The sequence below is a fragment of the Misgurnus anguillicaudatus genome, chromosome 1 (assembly GCF_027580225.2).
Source record: "Misgurnus anguillicaudatus chromosome 1, ASM2758022v2, whole genome shotgun sequence".
NCBI lineage: Eukaryota > Metazoa > Chordata > Actinopteri > Cypriniformes > Cobitidae > Misgurnus > Misgurnus anguillicaudatus.
Window position 1 is genome coordinate 278,054 of NC_073337.2, and position 15,251 is coordinate 293,304.

The 15,251-nt window shown below is 40.3% G+C and overlaps 1 long non-coding RNA gene across 1 annotated transcript; it reads right to left on the reverse strand.

Annotated features, from left to right (window-relative positions):
- Nucleotides 1-2,121: 2,121 nt before the first annotated feature.
- On the reverse strand, nucleotides 2,122-10,298 carry LOC129412937 (uncharacterized). The gene is made up of 3 exons (XR_012371002.1): nucleotides 7,617-10,298; nucleotides 2,887-4,531; nucleotides 2,122-2,548 (listed from the first exon to the last, which is right to left on the reverse strand). It is a non-coding gene; the product is annotated as an uncharacterized lncRNA (long non-coding RNA).
- Between the last annotated feature and the right edge of the window lie 4,953 nt (nucleotides 10,299-15,251).

A 15,251-nucleotide genomic window follows, 5' to 3' on the forward strand; every position in this document is an offset into this window, starting at 1 on the left:
GTGATGGCTGCTTGCGTAGTTTCTATGTTTTCCCTAATAAACATAATTTTGTTAGTAAAGAAGTTCATGAAGTCATCACTATTGTGTTGGAGTTTACTATTGGTTTCTGTTTGTTCTTTGTTTCTAGTCAGTTTCGCAACTGTGCTAAATAGAAAACGAGGGTTGTTATGATTTTCTTTAATAAGCGTACTGAGATAGGTAGATCTGGCAGTTTTAATAGCCTGTCTGTAGTGTTGAACACTCTCTTTCCATGCTGAACGCCATACCTCTAACTTTGTGCTTCGGTAGTTTCTTTCCATTTTTCTAGCTAATTTTTTAAGGGCTGCAGTATGATGGTCATACCATGGAGCTGGCGGTTTTTCTTTGATTCTCTTTTTTCGAATGGGAGCAACGGCATCCAACGTGCTAGAGCAGACGTTGTTCAGGTTTTCTATTATAATATCTAGATCTTCACGATTATCTGCTACATGTTTCATTTGAGACAGGTCTGGAAGAGTGCTAATAAAGCTATCTTTAGTGGTGGAAATTATTGTTCTGGCTAATCTGTAGCATGTTGTGGACTGAGCGGTCCTAATAGAAGTATTGTGCATGACACAAGGCAATGGTCTGAAACGGCATCGCTCTGGGGTGATATTTCGATGTCATTAATATTGAGTCCGAGCGACAGAATTAAGTCTAGTGTGTGATTACGAGTATGCATGGGCCCTGACACGTTTTGTTTAATGCCGAGAGAATTTAGAACATCCATAAACGCACGTCCTAATGCATCATTTGGATTATCCACATGGATATTAAAATCACCAACGATAAGGGCTTTATCTACAGTGACTGTAAGCTCAGATAGGAAGTCTGCTATTTCTTTAAGAAAATCTGTGTGGTGGCCTGGAGGCCTATATATGGTAGCTAAAATGAACGAAAGTCGTTTGTTGTTGCGATCAGTTATTTCCATATTTAACAGTATTATTTCAAACGAATTAAATTTTAGGTTGGGTTTATGGTTTACTTTGAATATTTTATTGTATATTGTAGCTACACCACCCCCTCTCCCTATTAGACGAGGAACATGTTTATAATAATAGTCTTGTGGGGTGGATTCGTTTAAACTGGTGTAATCGTCTGCTTTAAGCCAGGTTTCTGTTAAACAGAGTGCATCTAAGTTTTGGTCAGTAATTATTTCATTGATAATTGGTTCTTTGTTGGTAAGTGATCTCATGTTAAGAAGGCCGAATTTTAACATTTGAGTTTCATCTGTTAATGTATTATGTTCTAGTTTTATGTTAATAAGATTTGTACGAGACGAGGTAAACGGTGCTCTGTATTTATTTGTTCGAGGAACAGACACAGTCGAGATGTGTTGGTACTCTGTTAAAAAAGGCTCTATGTGCTGGGATATATGTGATCTTGACATGTCAAGGCAGCTAACAGACTGATGGGTAAGCCGATCTGTCTGTTTCCTGACCTGGGCCCTGGATAGTCAGACAATATCAAAAGTAAGACTATTGGTCAGATTTCTAGAGAGTATAGCACTTCCTTCCGGAGACGGATGGAGGCCATCTCTCTTTAGCAGGTCAGGTCTTCCCCGGAAATGCTTCCAATTGTCTATAAACCCTACGTTATGCTGAGGGCACCACTTTGACATCCAGCCATGAAGAGACACTAATCTACTGTAAGTTTCATCCCCCTGGTAGGCGGGGAGGGGACCAGAGCAAATTACATTGTCTGACATTGTTTTTGCAATTTCACACACCTCTTTAATAGTATCTTTGGTGATCTCCGACTGGCGGAGTCTGGTGTCATTCGTGCCGGCGTGAATAACAATCTTAGAAAACTTACGGTTAGCATTAGCCAGCACTTTAAGTTTGGATCTAATGTCAGACGCTCTGGCTCCCGGTATACAATCGACTATGGTGGCTGGTGCCTCAATGCCAACGTTCCTGAGTATAGAATCTCCAATAACCAGGACACCTTTAACAGATGTCTCAGCCGGTGTATTGCTGAGTGGAGAAAATCTGTTTGATATTTAAAACAGGAACGTGATTTGGATGCCGAATGCAACTAGGCCACCTGACAGTCACCCAGTTAGTCAGCCACCTTGACTCTGAAGTCGGAACCGAGCCAAGAGTATTACGCTTAACACTAGGCGCACCAGAAACAGTGTTTGTAACATTAACATTAGCGGTCTTACTGTCCTCAACTAGCGTTCGGATGCGCGCTTCTAGTTCTGCAACCTTCTCCGTCAGCCTTACTACTTCAATACACTTAGCACATGTAAACCCCTCTATGCTGACGGAAGAAGCTAAACTGTACATGTGGCAAGTAGTGCAGGTTACAATGACAAGCGGAGTCTTACCGTTTTCATGCTGGGCGATGGCGTCTCCGTTCGCCAGACCGCGGTCCGTGAAGCTGCATCGAGATGGGTGCTCGCTCGTTGCGTGCCTCGGTCGTCTCCGGGTGCCTGGAGCCAGGGTGATGTGAGGCACGCTGTACCGCCTGGTGCTAATGCCGGGACACAACTCCTCCACAGCTTCCCGCTCTGGTGAGGAAAGGTCTGAAAAACATACATCGGATGAGTCCGCCATTAGATCGAAAAAGAAGGCAGATTTACAGTAAACAGACAGTGAGCAAGTGCACGTTTGTTTATGCTAGTGGGCTATATGCTAGCACTAGGTGTTTACTAGTGATAGATCGTTTTACTTATTAATACTGTTCAAAAATCGTCACGGTAAAGTATTCCTAAGATAAACTAGTACGTTATATTATATAGATAGGAACGAGATAGTAAGAAAATAGGATTTAGATTATGAACTCGACGGAGCTCCAATGCACGGAGCAGCGTTTCCTCGTTTGCTAATGGTACCGGGCTATATGCTAATACTGGGTGTTTACCAGTGATAAATCGTTTCACTTATTGAAACTGTTGAATAATCGTCACGGTAAGGTATTCCTAAGATGAACTAGTAAGTTATATAGGAACAAGATAGGAACAAGATAGTAAGAAAGTAAGATTTAGATGATGAACTCGGCGGAGCTCCGATAACAGTGTTTCCACTCACTTGCGTCTCTCTCTTGCGTCTCTCTCTTGCGTCTCTCTCTTGCCAAAACACACACACACACACATATATCTAGTATATGTATTATAATAGTAGCTTACACTATGTCTAATCTATGTATGGCTCTTTGTGGTTTGATGTGACTTTAACCATGTGTTAATCATAATGAAAAATCCAGCTAAAACCAGCAAAAGCTGGTAGCTGGTTTTAGCTCATTTAAGCTGGTCCTCCCAGCTTGGCAATGCTGGTTAAGCTGGTAAGTCAGCTGATCTTTCAGCCTGACCAGCTATGTCCAGCTAGATCCGCTTAAAAAGACCAAAACCCAGCTAAATCCAGCTTATGCTAGTTTTAGCTGGATTTTTCAGTAGGGTATTAACTATTTGTTAAATATATTCTCAACGATAATAATGTCTTTAATCATTCATCTATCGGACCGGTTACCATTTTGTTTTTTGTAAGTAGAAGGCAATGTCAACTGCAGGGGCATATGCACCAATTTTTTTAAAGGGCCACAGTGTTCCCAGCACCCTTTCATTATGGAATCATAGTCAACTCAATTCCCCGCCAGCCTTTTTTTAAAAAAAGTTGCCCGACATCTTTTTTTTGTGATTTTCACAAAAGTTTCACAAAATGCCTTCCAGGAACATTCAATTCAATTTGATTTATATAGCGCTTTTCACAATTGGTAATTGTTTCAAAGCAGCTTTGCATTAAAAGAAGCAATGGAAACACAGAAAAATCAATATAGACGGGTTGCCGGTTTACAAGCATTACAGGGTGCGCGTGCATCCAGGAGGCAGAAAGCCCTATTGGTGAGCTGGTCCGCTACTGCAACAAACCTGTTAGCTAGCACTTCTGTTTTTGAGCATTTTCTGAAAAACGACAACTCCAAACTAAAACATCTGCAGCTCTTAAACCCTATGGTCTATATTCACAATTCTGGTCTTGTTTGAAACTAGACACTTGACATATTGTTGCCCAATAGTCATAACAACTCAGAGTAGTAAAGAAACAGAGTAAAACAAGGTAAAATATACATTAAATGACTTCCGTTTTTCTTTAAATAACATTCACTTAGCAAAAAAGGTATGAAATGGTCATTTAAGACACCTGGGGACACCATATAGGTGAACTGAATGTCTGACCATGCTGTGATTCAAATTTGAGAATGATACTCCAAAAAATTTTGTTTCTGTGAGCTTTTATTTCAAAAAGTCCAGGCGTCCTTTCAGAAAAAGTGCACTTGGAAACTCCAAATATACACATGATAACAAAATGACATGATTATAAAAAGAAAATGAGTCAGGACTACATATTACATGATGTATATCAATTCAGAACTTCTCTGCCCACCAAAGCACATAGAAAAAACTATTTCAGAAAAAAACATCTGCACATTATAACAAAATACTTGTTATTTTGAATGTGGTCGCTCATGAATGCACTCAAGATTCCAGTCCTCCTCTGTGTCAGCTGAAGCCCTGTACAACACACACACAAAGCAAGAGAGGATTTTAGTTTGAGTCAAAAGTTAGAGACATACAACTATTTGTATGAGAAACTATGATGTAATATACATGAACATAATACATACATATACACACACAGGCCAGCTGACAGTCTTGCCTGGGCCCGGGACAAGATAATCTTAGAGGGCCCCCCACCCCTTACTTTTTACTGGTAACAAGACATTTGGCATTATCAGATTCAGGACCCACGAATATTGCATATTATACATTGTATAAAACATTTAGTTAAAGGTGCAGTGTGTAGTTTTTAGAAGGATCTCTTGACAGAAATGCAAAATAATATACAAAACTATATTATCAGGGGTGTATAAAGACCTTTTTATAATGAACCGTTATGTTTTTATTACATTAGAATGAGAAGTTTTTATCTACATACACAGAGGGTCCCCTTACGTGGAGGTCGCCATTTTGTGTCGCCATGTTTCTACAGAAACCTTTAACGGACAAACTTTTTTTACTAAGTTGTCTCTGACGATGACATTTTTTACCGGTGGTGGCTGTAGCTTCTCTATGCGTTTCAAAAGCGAGGGGTGAGTGGATTGAGCCGTTGGTTGCAATTTGCAACCTCACCACTAGATGCTTCTAAAATTTACACACTGCACCTTTAAATGTAGTACACTGAAAAAAAACATTCACTGAATTCAATCAATTCTTCAAGATAAGCGGCCGCAACCAACTCACTTAAGCTACATTCAAACAAAAAAGATTAGTAAAGTAAAATAAAATATAAAACTTTTGTTTAAATGTAGCTTAAATAAATTGATTGCAACCACTTACCCTAAAAAACTGATTGAATTCAATGAGTGTTTTTTTCAGTGTACTGACACTGTATACTGACACAAAATATCATAATCACGTATGAATTATGAACAGACTATTGGAAATATCAGTAAAACAACTTCAGCTAATATTATGCCGTGTTTGGACTAAAAATTGAATAAATATTACTCCTCTCTTTAGAAATTTGAAGTAAACATATAAACTCAATCAAAATTTCTCCAAACATGCACGCCTTTGAACCAAAAGCCCAGAGGGATATTATTTTGTAAAGAGCTTTCATGATGAGCATGCATTGCATTTTTCTCAATGAATGCGACTGAGGGTAGAGCCCTGCATTTCAGCCCAAGCCCGACCCGACATTTTTACACCCCTCAGGTCGGGTTTCGGCCAATTTTAACCTCACAGCTGATACGCGGGCGGACCTCGAGTTTATTTAGGCTTCTCCGTCTTTTTATATTTTGCAATTTAATTAAAATAACATTTTGACAGACGATGATTGCAAAACAAACGTAGTAAGATTTTTAACCTATAGCACGAGTCCGCTATAAGCACAGCCAGCCACACATTTACAATGCAGCTGTTGCGTATTTAACAGCAGTACCGCAGCGCACCGGGAAAAAATATTAATGGAGGACTAAAACCTTGGATACTGCGCATAATCTATGCAAACAGCATCCAATACATAATCTATATATGCATAGCGAAGTTGTAAGCAGGTTGCATGTTTATTCGGTTTCATGTTTATTTCGTTTCGTTTTGTAGCTATAGCCCTTTTCAGTTTTATATTTCTGCCCCCGTTGCAGCTGCGAGCAGCAGAGCAACCTGCCTCCGCTTTTAAAAAATAGTGTGTGTAGATAATAAACGTTTAAACTAACACTGTGATATGCTGAAAATATATATTTTATATAGTTGTTATTATAGGCAAGTGAAGTGTTGATTTGAGAGTTCAATTAATCAAACATGTCGTCAACTTGCTGTCGGCTGCTAACCGCTTGTTGGAACAAACAAAAATACTGTAAGAAATATAATTATTTTGCCATTTAAAACAAATCTGAACTGCTTTAATTCCTGCAAGAGTAGTACAGCTTTATAAGGAATCTGTGCAAGGAGTTATTTGTTTTATCTGCGGATTTCTTTTGCAAAATCTATGCGGAATTTTGCAGAATAATTAAACATGTTTTAAGCACATTAAGCACATTCATTTGAGAGAATGTGCGCTGTGAATATTACAAAACAATAAAATATTTTATAATTACATTTTATTAAAGGATTACTTGAATTAAACTGGACCAACATGAACCAACAGATAAAGAACAATGTGCTGTCACTACCATAGAGTTTTATATAAAATACATATATTACTGTCTACAGTGTAACAGTAAAAAGAAAAGGCTTCTCATTATGAATGTAGCCTATATCAAGATAATTTTATCTGTTTAACAATTTATATTTATCTTGTAAACGGATTTGAAATAATAAATAATTGTCGCGTCACTTAGCAATAGAGATCTCATCTCATTATCTTCTCCGCGGTAAGTTTTATTTTAAATTCAAGTTTTACACATTAAATATTAAATAGTTTGTGCTTTCTCTCATAAAAACCTCACAGCAAACAGCACATACTTCTAAACACACGCGATGCAGTGACTATATCTGCGGTCACAGATTCCTAATGGGGAGAATTAGGAATTCTATTTTCCTCTATTTTCCTCTATAAGGCCTATATTTTCTTCTTTTCTTTTATTTTCTGAGCACCGGACTTGTGCTGAGTCTGACCGGACATTTTGAGCGTACTGAACTTCAAATCAAATGAATAAAATTTTTTCTTTATTTTTAACAATTATTCCATAGGTTCCAGTTCTGGGCCCCCCTCTGGGCCCACCCCCACCCTGGGCCCGGGACAACAGACCCGTTTGTCCCCCCCTGTCGGCGGGCGTGTACACACACACACATTACATGAATATATTTATTTATAATTACAAATGTCTTATGTTTGCCAAATTACCTATATTTCTCAGCTGGTAATACTCATATTTTCCACCACATATCATATTTTCTAGTTTTTAGTTTGTATATTCTGTGCATTGGATTCATATAGCTATAAATATGATGCATTTATATAACATGTCATAGAAAAATGAAACCATGTAAAACTCGCATCTTAGTCATCTCCAATGTTACTTTATAATCAAAACAGCTAACAAGAAACAAGAAATGTAACGTAAAATAAATAATGAACAAAATAATCCAAACTTACTTTATCCAAGCGATCGCAGCTGAGCTCATAGTCCGGTCCATCTCTCCTCGACGACGCGGTTTTGTTTATATCCAGTCTTGCATTTTTGCTCCGCGATCATGCTCTTTATCAACTTCTCCAAAACACTCTCAACACAAAAAAGTAATCTGCAGTCGACGATCCACAATGGAGATGTTATATCTAACCTTTGAAGAGGTTTCTCAGCGGCTCCGGAGAGCCTAGCCGGCTGCTATGCTACCCAAACAAACAAACGCGCACGGAGGGGGCGTGGGCATTTCTCTCAGTGCGCTTCTGTAGATTTGCGCAAAAGTACACTTTACTGACGTAAGTTGAATCCTTGAAATCGTTTCATGATTGGTTAGTACTAGGGCTGTCAACGAATATTCTAAATTCGAATATATATTTGAATAGTGGAAAAAAAACGAATTTCGAATATGAAAATTAATATTCGAATAATTTTTTTTTTAAGCCCGCGGTAGTAGAAGCGTGGCTGTCTGCTTTGTGAGTGGGCGCAGTAGTGCGCTTGGTTCAGGGACAGGTCACAGTAGTCACACTGTCTGTCACGGTTAAAAGTTGACGCGTCTTGCATGGAAGATGGCAGAAAGTCGACCGCAGCAGAGAAAGCGATTTTAACCCCCAAAAATCTAAAGCTCTATAGCCTGGAAGTACTTTGGATTTTGGTCGGTAGGAGGTAAAATTGTTGAGCCGCGAGATAAAGTTGTTAGCATACCATTCGACCACTAGCAACATGTCACATCTCGAAAATGTGCACCCAAATGACTATGGTATCTGGTACACACTGCATATTAATTCGTTTGTCACTTCAACTTTTAATGCTTAATCTTGTTCTGGACACACACACACTTCAGTAATTTACGGGACTGACAATCGCATTCTACAACCGCATTAACTCCCGCAAACTGCAGGGACAACCGCGTTTACAGAAACTTTGCATGTGTAGCCTACATAACCGAACTGAACAACTAGTGTTTAAACGTGCATCATGGACATGACAGGTCTCTCTTCTGAAGAAATAAATTATTACAAGGGGGAAAAGTTCAATTCAATTCAATTCAATTTTATTTATATAGCGCTTTTCACAATACTCAATTGTTTCAAAGCAGCTTTACATTAATAGAAGCAGTAAAAGCACAGAAAAACGACAGATAGCACAACATAATACACAATAGCATAAGCAGTCAAATTTGCTGCGGCTATGACGCGACATTATGAGCGAGCGTATTACTAATGTAACGTCTAGGAGAAGAAGCTAAGTTAAGCCCAAGCAGGCTACCTCCCCGGGGTAAAAAACCCCCTAGGAGAAAAAAAACAAAACCCCGGGTTGTTTAGCCGAGGAAATAAAAATAAAAAGTCCTAGGAGGGAAAAACCCTTGGGAGATATACATGTATACACACACATATAAACGGATAAGGAGCTTAAGCGGAGATTAAGCAGAGATTAAGCAGAGATTAAGCGGATATTAAGCGGGTCCTGCCGGTGGTCAGGCATCAGCTGGGCATCACATTGAAGGACGACCAGTAGATCAGAGGTGTGCCGACTTTCACATCTACCGGAACTGGGTCTGTTTGTCCCATTGTCCTCAGGGTCAATGGGACCCAGGGACGAGACCGGGAGAGAAAAACAAAATCATATTAGCGTAGGGGCCGTTCACATGTAATGCAAGTGTCACACAGTGATGTGGTTTAATCAGCTTAGTTTCAGACAGACTAACTATTGCGGCATAATTATATTATCCACAGTTGAGGATTTTGCAAATTGGGGGCCCACTGCGACATTATATATGGTAACTAAGGGTCACCTTCCGATTTTTAAGAGAAAATGAAACCTGTCGACCCGTTTGGCTAAGGCCTGTAACCCCACTGTCGTCGTTAATGCAGGTTCAGTGGCAAACGGGTCTATATTGCATACTATTTACAAGATCACGAGAAAACGCCAACATCGCAACCTGACCATACGTGTCAACCCGTTTGACTAAGGCTGGAGGCCCCACTGTCGTTGTTAATGCAGGTTCAGTGGCAAACGGGTCTGTATGGCATACTATTCACAAGACACAAGAAAGCGCCAAAATCGCAACCCGACCATACGTGCCAACCCGTTTGACTAAGGCCGGAAGCCCCACTGTCGTCGTTAATGCAGGTTCAGTGGCAAACGGGTCTGTATGGCATACTATTCGCAATATAAAGAAAGCGCCAAAATCACCACCCAACCATACGTGCCAACCCGTTTGACTAAGGCCAGAAGCCCCACTGTCGTCGTTAATGCAGGTTCAGGGGCAAACGGGTCTGTATGGCATACTATTCGCAATATAAAGAAAGCGACAAAATCACAACCCAACCATACGTGCCAACCCGTTTGACTAAGGCCAGAAGCCCCACTGTCGTCATTAATGCAGGTTCAGTGGCAAACGGGTCTGTATGGCATACTATTCGCAATACAAAGAAAGCGCCAAAATCACAACCCAACCATACGTGCCAACCCGTTTGACTAAGGCTGGAGGCCCCACTGTCGTCGTTAATGCAGGTTCAGTGGCAAACGGGTTTGTATGGCATACTATTCACAAGAACACGAAAGTTCCAAAATCGCAATCCGACTATAGGTTAAGATAAGATTTTTATTTATTTATTTGGTTGGTCTGTGTTATGACCGCGAGTGCTTTGTTCCGTACAGATAATTATTTAGTGTTATGTAATTTTACTAGACAAATTATGCGAATGTTTTGTTTATGACAAAATTTTTAATTCTTTTTTTAAAATTCTCGACTGTGTCTGATTCTCGGACATCGGTTGGTAAATCATTCCAGAGCTTAGGGGCTAAGTAGGAAAATGACCTTCCACTTTTAGACACTTTTGATAGTCTAGGGATAATCAAGAGACCAGAATTTTGCGACCGTAGTGTGCGTGATGGATTGTATTCTGATAGTAATTCTCTAAGATATGAGGGTGCTAGGCCATTTAAAGCTTTGTAGGTGATTAGTGATATTTTAAATTGTATGCGATATTTAACTGGTAGCCAGTGTAAAGATGCCAGAATTGGGCTTATGTGGTCATACTTTTTAGATCGAGTAAGTACCCTTGCGGAAGCGTTTTGAACTAGCTGCAGCTTGTTTACCTGATTTGCATGGCATCCCCCAAGTAGCGAGTTACAATAGTCTATTCTAGAGGTCATAAAAGCATGGATAAGCTTCTCTGCGTCAGATGTAGACAGTATATGGCGTATTTTCGAGATATTTCTAAGATGGAAGAATGCTGTGCGGCAGACGTTGGCGATATGACTATCGAAGGATAAGTTGCTGTCGAACATCACACCTAAGTTCCTAACCGTGGAAGATGGCACCACAGTGCGGCCATCTATGTGCAACTTGTAATCTGACATATTATGTTTGTAGCGATTCGGTTCAATAATAAGTATCTCTGTCTTATTGGAGTTCAGCTTAAGAAAGTTATGTGCCATCCAGTCACTAACATTGCTAAGGCAGTCTGTTAGCTTAGAAAACGTGTGTGTTTCGCTGGGGTGTGGGGAGATGTAAAGCTGGGTATCATCCGCATAGCAGTGAAAACTTATGTTATGTTTCCTGATAATGTCTCCTAGGGGTAACATGTATAACGAGAACAGGATAGGACCTAAAACCGATCCCTGCGGTACACCGTATTTAACCAGGGAGTGATATGACTCTTCCTCGTTTACATAAACAAAGTGATATCGATTGGTTAGATATGACCTAAACCAGGCTAGCGCCTGACCACTGATACCAACATAGTTTTCTAGTCTATTGAGTAAGATTGTATGATCTATTGTGTCAAAGGCTGCACTAAGGTCTAATAATATAAGAATTGAGATTTCACCACGATCGGATGTTAATAGGAGGTCATTTGTAACTCTAAGCAACGCTGTCTCTGTGCTATGGTGGGGCCTGAATCCTGATTGGAACTTTTCATATGTACTATTATTTGTCAAGAATGTGCGTAACTGGCTTGCCACTACCTTTTCTAATATTTTCGAAAGAAATGGGAGATTTGAGATTGGTCTAAAGTTATTAAGCTCTCCCTGATCAAGCTGTGTTTTTTTAATCAGCGGTTTAATAACTGCTAGTTTGAAAGCTGTTGGAACGTATCCTAATTCTAGCGATGAGTTAAAGATATTTAGAACCGGGGTTGACACTAAAGGGAATACCTCTTTAAGTAGTTTTGTGGGAACGGGGTCTAATATACAGGACGATGATTTGGATGATGTAACTAGTCTAGAGAGCTCATCTATTGTAGTAGGTTTAAATGAATCAAGATGTTCGTATGGTAGTCTAGGTTAAGTGAACTAACGGGTAGAGTGGTGGCTGCCTGGGTAGCTACGATGTTTTCCCTTATAGCCGTAATTTTGTTAGAAAAGAAGTTCATGAAGTCGTTACTATTGTGTTGAAGTTTACTATTGGTTTCTGATTGTTCTTTATTTCTAGTCAGTTTTGCAACGGTGCTGAAGAGGAAACGAGGGTTATTATGATTCTCATTTATAAGCTTGCTAAGATAGGTAGATCTGGCGGTTTTAATAGCCTGTCTGTAGTGTTTAACACTCTCTTTCAATGCTGCACGCCATACCTCTAACTTTGTGCTTCTATAATTTCTTTCCATTTTCCTAGTTGCCTTTTTGAGTGCTGCGGTGTGATGATCATACCATGGAGCTGGCGGTTTTTCTTTGATTCTCTTTTTTCGAATGGGAGCAACGGCATCCAATGTGTTAGAACAGACATTGTTTAGGTTTTCTATTACAATATCTAGATTGTCACAGTTATTTGCTACATGTTTAATTTGGGACAGGTCTGGAAGAGTGCTAATAAAGTTATCTTTAGTGGTGGAAATTATTGTTCTGGCTAATCTGTAGCATGTTGTGGATTGAGTGATCCTATCAGAAGTACAGTGTATGACACAAGGTAATGGTCAGAAACTGCATCACTCTGAGGTGATATTTTGATGTCATTAATATTGAGCCCGAGTGACAGAATTAAGTCTAATGTGTGCTTACGAGTATGCGTTGGCCCTGTCACGTTTTGTCTAATATTGAGAGAATTTAGAACATCCATAAACGCACGTCCTAGTGCATCTTTTGGGTTATCCACATGAATATTAAAATCACCAACGATAAGAGCTTTATCTACAGTGACTACAAGCTCAGACAGGAAATCTGCTATTTCTTTAAGGAAATCTGCATGGTGGCCCGGAGATCTATAGATTGTAGCTAAGGCAAAAGAGAGCTGTTTGTGGTTACGATCGGTTATTTCCATATTTAATAACATTAGTTCAAATGATTTAAATTTTACTTCAGATTTTTGGTGTACTTTAAAAATTTTGTTGTATATTGTAGCTACACCACCCCCTCTACATTAGTTTAAACGAATCCACCCCACAAGACTATTATTATAAACACGAACCTCGATTAAAGAATCGAGGTTCGTGTTTATAATAATAGGCTTGTGGGGTGGATTCGTTTAAACTAATGTAGTCGTCTGCTTTAAGCCAGGTTTCTGTTAAACAGAGTGCATCTAAGTTTTGGTCTGTAACTATTTCATTGACAATAGGTTCTTTATTGGTAAGCGATCTAATGTCAAGAAGGCCGAATTTTAACATTCGAGGTTCATCTGTTAATGTATTGTTTTCTAATTTAATATTAATCAGATTTGTACCAGATGTGGCAAGCGGTGCTCTGTATTTATTTGTTCGGGGAACAGATACAGTTGAAATGTGTTGATATTCTGGTAAGATTGACTCGAAGTGCTGGGATATAAGTGATCTTGACATATCACGGCAGCTAACAGACGGACGGTCAAGCCGATCCGTCTGTTTCCTGACTTGTACCCTGGATAGTCAGACTGTATTAGAAGTAAGACTATTGGTCAGATTTATAGAGAGAATCGCCCTTCCTTCCTGAGACGGATGGGGGGCATCTCTCTTTAGCAGGTCAGGTCTCCCCCGAAAATGCTTCCAATTGTCTATAAACCCTACGTTATGCTGAGGGCACCATTTTGACATCCAGTCGTGAAGAGACAATAATCTACTGTAAGTTTCATCCCCCCGGTAGGCGGGGAGGGGACCAGAGCATATTACATTGTCTGACATTGTTTTAACAATTTCACATATCTCTTTAATATTATCTTTGGTGATCTCCGACTGGCGGAGTCTGGTGTCATTCGTGCCGGCGTGAATAACAATTTTAGAAAACTTACGCTTAGCATTAGCCAGCACTTTAAGTTTTGATCTAATGTCTGAGGACCTGGCTCCCGGTATACAATCGACTATGGTGGCTGGTGCCTCAATGTTCGCGTTCCTAAGTATCGAATCTCCAATGACCAAGGCACTTTTAACAGACGTCTCAGTCGGTGTATTGCTTAGAATATCGAACCTGTTTGAAATTACCAGGGGGGTCTTGGGTGGGCATCGGAAACGACTTTGCCGCCTGACAGTCACCCAGTTAGTCGGCCCCCTTGACTCAGATGATGGAACCGAGCTATGTGTATTACGTTTAACACTAGGCGCACCCGAAACAGTGTTTGTAGCATTAGCGGTATTAGCGTTTGTAGCATTAGCGGTATTAGCGTTTGTAGCATTAGCTGTATTAGCGTTTGTAGCATTAGCGGTATTGCTGTCATCAACTAGCGTTTGGATGCGCGCTTCTAGTTCTGCAATCTTCTCCGTCAGCCTTACTACTTCAATACACTTAGCACAAGTAAACCCCTCTGTGCTGATGGAAGAAGCTAAACTGTACATGTGGCAAGTAATGCAGGTTACAATAACAAGCGGAGTCTTACCGCTTTCATGTTGGGTGATGGCGTCTTCGGTCACCTGGACGCGGTCCGTGAAGCTACATCGCGAGGGAAGCTCGCTCGCAGCACGCCCCGAACGCCTGCGGACGTCTGTAGCTAGTGTGATGTGAGGCACGCTGAATCTGCGACGGCCGGGCAGCAGCTCCTCCACGGCTTCCCGATCGCTTTCATTCTGGGCGATGGCGTCTCCGTTCCCTCGAGCGCGGTCCGTGAAGCTGCACCGCGTAGGGTGTTCGCTTTTTGCACTTCTCGGTCGCTTGTGGATGTCTGGAGCCTGGGTGAACTGGGCGCTGTACGTCTCGTAGGATCTGCGATAACCGGGTATCAACTGCTCCACAGCTTCCCGCTCAGGTGAGGACAGATCTGAATAGCATACATTGGATGAGTCCGCCATTAGATCGGCAAAATGGTAACTAAAGCCGGCACCTGTTTGTTGATGCTAGCGGGCTATATGCTAACACTGGGTGTTTAGCAGTGATAAATCGTTTCACGTGGTAGTACTGCTCAATAGTCGTCACGGTAAAGTATTCTTGACATAAACGAATATGTTATATTATATGAATAGGAACAAGGTAGTCAGAAAATAGGATTTGGATGATAAACTCGACGGAGCTCTGATGCACGATGCTCACTCTGACCAATCACGTACAGTCTTCTGTATGTGCGCTACAGAGAATGACAGAGGCACAAGGGTTCAATTATTTCATAAACATGCATGCACATTTTGTTCTAAATGGACAGAGCTTTATAAAAAAATAAAATAAATGTTTTTAAAAAGTGTAGTAACTGTTTTTGGATTTAACAACAA